We start from the raw sequence: 6,375 nt of genomic DNA on the forward strand, positions 1-6,375 counted from the left end.
TGCTTTTGAACTGTGGTGTTGGAGAAGACTCTTGAGAGTCCCTTGGACTACAAGGAGATCCAACCAGTCCATCCTAAAGGAAATCAGTCCTGAATATTCATGGAAAGAACTGATGTTGAAGCTGAAACTCCAATACTTTGGCCACCTGATGCAAAGAACTGACTTATTGATAAAAAGACACTGATGCTGGGAAAGATTGAAGGTGGGAGGAGAAGTGGACAACAGAGGATGAGATGGTTGGATGGCATCACCGACTCAGTGGCCATGAGTTTGAGTAAACTCTGGGAGTTGGTAATGGACAGGGAACCCTGGTGTGCTGCAATCCATGGGGTCACAAGGAGTTGGAGATGACTGAGCGACTGGAGTGAACTGAAGAGCAAACATAAATCCCAGAAGAATCTGAATTAAATATATTTGTTACCATTCCCTTCCTGACTTGGCCTTTGCTATTTCTCTGATCTCATAAATACTGTTGTTCCATTATCCATTTTACTATAACCACCCTATTGTCAATAGGCCAAAAATACCACTACCTCAGGACATGTGCACTTGCTGTCTTAATTGCCTGGGATACTCTGCCATATATTCTTATATAACTTTCTCCCTTACTTCATTTAGGCTTCTGTTTCACAGAGGTTTGCCCTTACCATCTTATGAGAAAATACTGCTCTGTTACTATCTATCCTTTGACTTAGATTAGTTTCTTTTTATCAGTATCTGACATGTTGTTATGTGTTTGTTTTCCTTCTCCCTTCTAAAGTGTTAACTTCTGGAGTCAGAGACATCACCTAGGTTCCTGCTCACACTGCCTAGAAATATGCCTGGCAAATGAAGGCAACTTAGTAAATATGTGTTATCAAAAGAATGAATTGAAAGGATATTTCACACACCAGGTGTCATCAAGCAATATCTTCTTTTGCCAATTTAATAACAATAGCATCTTATAATTTTAACTTTCTTATCTTTAATTGATTAGATTGTACAATTTAGTATATTATTAGCAATTTTTAATTTACTTTGTTCAGTGAATATTCTCTACATGTCTGTTGTTAGCTAATCCATTTGAGTTAGTGATAAAAATTTAAAATGGGACCAATAAGCTTGGTTGTGTGTTTTCTTCTCCATTGTGTCAATTGTCTGAGTATGGGAATTCAGTAGACACTGTTGGATATAACCTGGTAGACAAATGCAAGTACAGTGGTGTAAGTTAACCCAGTGTGGTGACCATGATGATGACCTTGAATATGATGGTGAACATATTTTCTAGGTAAAGGCACAAGCGAGAAATTTGGAGGTGAGGAGCTTCAACACAGAAAAGTTGTAACATCAATTGATTCTAGGTTTCAGTAGAGTCAAACAATCATTCTAATTTTTTCAAAGGTTCTGCTGAGAAATCAAATAAAGCTATCATGACACTTCTATTAAAAATTGCCAATATAAAGATTCAACTTTACTGATGGGTGGTGTGATTTTGAAGAAGTTCAAACAATCTAAAGATTAATGCAGAGCTACCGAGTAAAATAAATATTCATAACCTCTATGATCTAGTAGTTAGCTCTATTTTAGAGTAAAATGTTCAACATAAGTTGTGGTGGCAGGTAGCTGGGGATAATCTGAGAGAGTGAATAGGTAAATTCAAAAGTGAAATATGGTAGCTGCATAGTAGGGTGTATTTGATGTGCTAATTAATAGCAATAGTTTACAAGTATTGTGCTGTTATATAACTCATGCTTCAACTTGACATTCATTCTACAGTTTTTTTCTGTAATACTACAAACTGCTTTTCCCTGAATGATATCTTTCTTTCTTAGATTCTGACAAAAGGAGACACTAGAAGAAATTATTAGGTTTTCGAGGGGGCTCAGTGGGTAAAGGATCTTCCTGCAACACAGGAGACTCAGAAGATGAGGCTTCGATCCCTGAGTCAGGAAGATTCCCTGGAGAAGGGTATGGCAATTCACTCCAGTATCTTGCCTGGAGAATTCCATAGACAGAGGAGCCTGGAGGGCTACAGTACATAGGGTCCCACCGAGTCAGACATGACTGAAGTGACTGAGGATGGGCAGGAGAAGAAATTATTAGGCAGGGATAAAAGGAAGATGGAAAGTGTTCCCTGATCCTGGTTTCTTGATTTTCCTATATGTGTCATAGTTACTGCAACAACTCTTCTGGGCTCAGCCTCCAGCTTCTTATGGCATCCTCTGTACCTGAGCCCTCCTAGAGATTTTAGCAGTGGCTGGGTGGGCTCTCCGTCTTCCCTGTAGCTCAAACGGTAAGAAAACAGCCTGCAATGCAGGAGACTCAGGTTTGATCCCTGGATCAGGAAAACGTTCTGGAGAAGGGAGTGGCAATCCACCCCCTTATTCTTGCCTGGAGAATCCCATGGACAGAGGAGCCTGGCGGGCTACAGTCCAACGGATCGCAGAGTCGGACACTACCGAGCGACCAGCGCTACTTCTAGGCGGTGGCGCCCCCACCTGAGAAGTCTGAGCACCAGCTTCATGAAATCTTTTCCTCTAAGTTCCTTGTTTTCTTTCCCCTTTTATTGCTCTAGCCCTAAGATTCATGGCTTCTTACATATGAGTTACCTTTTAGATAGATGGCTCTTATACATGGATAACCTCTGTTTTTGTCTCTGTGTGGGGTTTAGTCCTCCAGAAGTGTTGAAGCTAACTCTATATCCCTGCTACATGAAATGACTCCTGTAGTATTTAGTGAAATAAATGTATATTCAAAACAGTGTTTCCTCTGAATTTGACTACTGTGGACACCTCATATAAGTGGAATCATACAATAGCAATGTGAACATACTCAGTGCCACTGAATTGTATGCTTAAAAGGGGTTAATGTGGTCAATTTTGTGTTATATATCTTTTCAGGCATGCTCAGTTGTGTCCTACTCTTTGTGACTCCATGAACTGTAGTCCGCCAGACTCCTCTGTCTATGGGGTTTTCCCAACAAAAATATTGAGATGAGTTGCCATTTCCTCCTCCAGGAGATCTTCCTGATCCTGCATCAGGAACCCACATCCTCTGCGTCTCCAGCATTGGCAGGTGGATTCTTTTTCCACTGGGCCTCTAAGGAAGCTTTCTCTCTATATATATGTGCGCATCAGTTAGAAATATAAATAACTATGAAAAATAACTCTACATAACTCCTTAAACATTCACATTAGGGCAGTTTCTAAGCCATAGCACTCCTGACATTTGGGCCGGGTAATTTGTTGTTGTGGAGGGGTAGGGGGATATCCTGTGCTTTGTTGGAGGTTTCGCAGCAGGCCAACCTCTACCTGCTCAATGCCAGGAGCAACTCCACCCAGTGTGATAACTAAAAAATGTTTCCAAACATTGTGGAATGTCTTCTGGTGGTTGAAGTTGCCCCCTTTCACCAGTGATTTGAAAGTACTGCATTAGGGAATGACAACAAATTGTCTAATATGTGACAGTTGGGGAAAATGTGGTTGCTTCTACCTTTTCTTCTTGGGATCTATTTGCTTTCAGACAGTATGTGCATTGGACCATTCTTAAAGACATGGTAAATTAAATGCAGAAAATCTTTTCTTCAAAGCCTGTGGATTCTGTGCTAGCTAAGGGTCAATATTAGGTAGCTCATCATTTGTGCATACTTGAGCAGCACTCCCCAACTCTCTCGGATGCTTTTATTTCAATATGTCTGAACTCTTCTGCCTCTCGGTATTATTTGCTAGCTCCTTCAAGCCTCAGCTGGCTCACTGGGCTGGGCAACATGAGCTATGAACCAGATGTGGGTTGAGATGTTTCTGCTCCATTGCTGAATGATCCTTTTCAGTGTAGCCTCTTAATGATAAAGTGTTCTGGAGGTCTTGATTGGTCCTATTATTTTCTGTCTTTGTTGCTTACATGTTCTCATCTGAGCTCACACCTTTAAATGCCATCTCTTTAGTGAGTCCCATTATTTCTCTGCTGAACTCTTATTATCTATTCAAAATATTTACTTGGCTATCTAACAGGTACATTGGGTACTGCATCCCTGAAAATGTGTCTGATTTTCACTCTATCAGCTCCATCACCCAACCTGCTCTTCTTGCAGTATGCCCTGTTGTTGAAAATGGAAGCTCTACTTTCTTCACTGCTTAGGTTAGAACTTTAATTCTTCTCTCCTTTTCATCATCCACAGCAGAGTATTAGAATATGCTATTCACTTATCTTCAAAATATACCCAGAAATTGTACCACTTTTCATCACCCTTACTGTGAATATCTTGATCCAAGCCCCCACATCCCTCGCATACCTCTAACTACTCCTATACTTGCCTCATCACATCCTTTTCTCCACACCAAAGTCACTACAGTCCATTTAAAATGCAAGTCTCACTATGACATTTATATGTTCAAACTTTCTAATAGCTCCCATTTTAGCTTCACTCCAAGTAACAGCAGAAGCCCTCAGGGTGGTCTGCATAGCTCTGTGTGATTCACCTTCTCTCCACCTCTTCATTCTCAGCTCCTTTTTGTCACTCCCCTCCAGACGTTCACTCTGGGCCTTTGTACTTTCTGTTTCCTGTGCTGTGAATGAACCCTTCCCAGACAAGCCCAGGGTACTCTCTCTTTCTTCCTTCAAGTCTATGTGCAAATGTCACTCCATCAAAGAAATCTTCCTTGAATGCTTTATCATTCAGTAACTTTCCCACTTTCTCCCTCTCTCCCATTTCCCTCTTTTTGTCCCACTAATCACAGCCTAACATATTGTACATTTACATCTTTATAGACATCTTTTGTTTTTCTCCTACAACATACACATTTCAAGAAGGCAGGAATGATGTTTTATTTACTTTTTAATGTCTTGTAACTCTAACAGTGCCTGCCACGGGCTCCCAGTTCATATTTGGTAAAATAGTAAATAAATAGACCTCTCAAAATGTGTTGAACAGCATAGATAGACTTAATTTGAGATGGGAAATAGATTAGGGAATAGAAGTTCAGCCTAGGGTAGCGTGGCCTTGTTGTTAATTTAATAAAAGTGCTCTTTTGACCTATTTCCAAGCCATCCAGCAGCAAAATCAAACTTATTCAATAGTGGGACCCAAGAGTATATATACAGAAACAATAGTTGGGATTATAACAACAGTATGATGAAATAGTTACAGGACTGCACTAATAAGCAGCTGACTTCTTCCCCAACTGGTAAAGCCAAACTTTTGGTTAGCCATAGTCTTAAGAAGTAAAACAAATATAAAGCTGAAGAAACTAGGAATGGGGAACCCACTTTCTTCTGGCTTTATGCTTCCATATAGAAACGAACTGTCTTTGTTGCTTTCAGCTTCTTTACCTACACCTTTCCAGGGGAGAAGATGTGAATGATCTGATGAGTATAACTTAGACGATTTCCTGCTGCTTTCTCTTTGGGAACTTATTAATAAGAGCCTGAGCTTCCACCTGCTTCTAGACCTTCTGGTAAGTCTAGCAGTGAAAGTTCCATCCTTGCCTGGTAAAGGCCTGTGTTTTTCTGAGGGTAGACATGTCTTTGTCAGGGATGTACTATTAGCAAGTCCTTATGAATAACAATCCTTAAGCCATGTGTTCAAATGAGTCATAGTCAGTAATAACGGTGCTACTTGGATTTCTGTTCGCATGTTTGAACATGTGTCATTCACAGTGTAGAAATCAGACAAGAGTAAGAGCTGTGTGATGCATTAGCTCCTTCATTTCAGTTGCTTCATATTTTAGCCTGTTTAGAAATGAATTAACTGTGCATATCTTGCAGGCTTGTTAAAAAAATTTTAAGTTGATATATGTAGGACTTCTCAAAACTTGCGTAAGAGTTTTCTTCAGAGAAAGTTAAGAATATCCCCTTTTCAGTCTGGATGTGCCACATCAGCTCAGATGTACCATAGCAGAGTCACAATGTCTAGTCCTAATCTCTGAGAGCCTTCCTGAGTCCCACAAGTTTTAATGATGCCTACAAACTTCTCTGATGCCCAGTTCCCATTATATAGAGTTTTTAAATGCATGAATGTAGATTGTCTCCTGAAAAAAAAAAACAACAAAAAACTTTGAACACTGAGGTCACTTAATCAATAATAAATTACTTTTATCAGCTAAGAGACTTCATCAAAATAAATGTGACACTGTCATCACAACAGTAAGGAGACACTCCACTATGTCTGTAGGTTAAGTAATTGTTGTCCTTTCAAGTTTGGGGGGAAAAAAAGGGAAAAAATATTAATTGAAAAAGCTATTACTTTAATATAAATAAGGGGGTAATTTTGTATAATTATTTGTTTGTTAAGTAAGTGATTTCTATTATGAGGGAGTAAAACCAATAAGGATTAGGTATTAGAGTTAATTATAAATGCAAAAACAAGGACATAACTAGCAATATGACCCAATAATCTCA

The sequence above is a fragment of the Cervus canadensis genome, chromosome 14 (genome assembly GCF_019320065.1).
Source record: "Cervus canadensis isolate Bull #8, Minnesota chromosome 14, ASM1932006v1, whole genome shotgun sequence".
Taxonomy (NCBI): domain Eukaryota; kingdom Metazoa; phylum Chordata; class Mammalia; order Artiodactyla; family Cervidae; genus Cervus; species Cervus canadensis.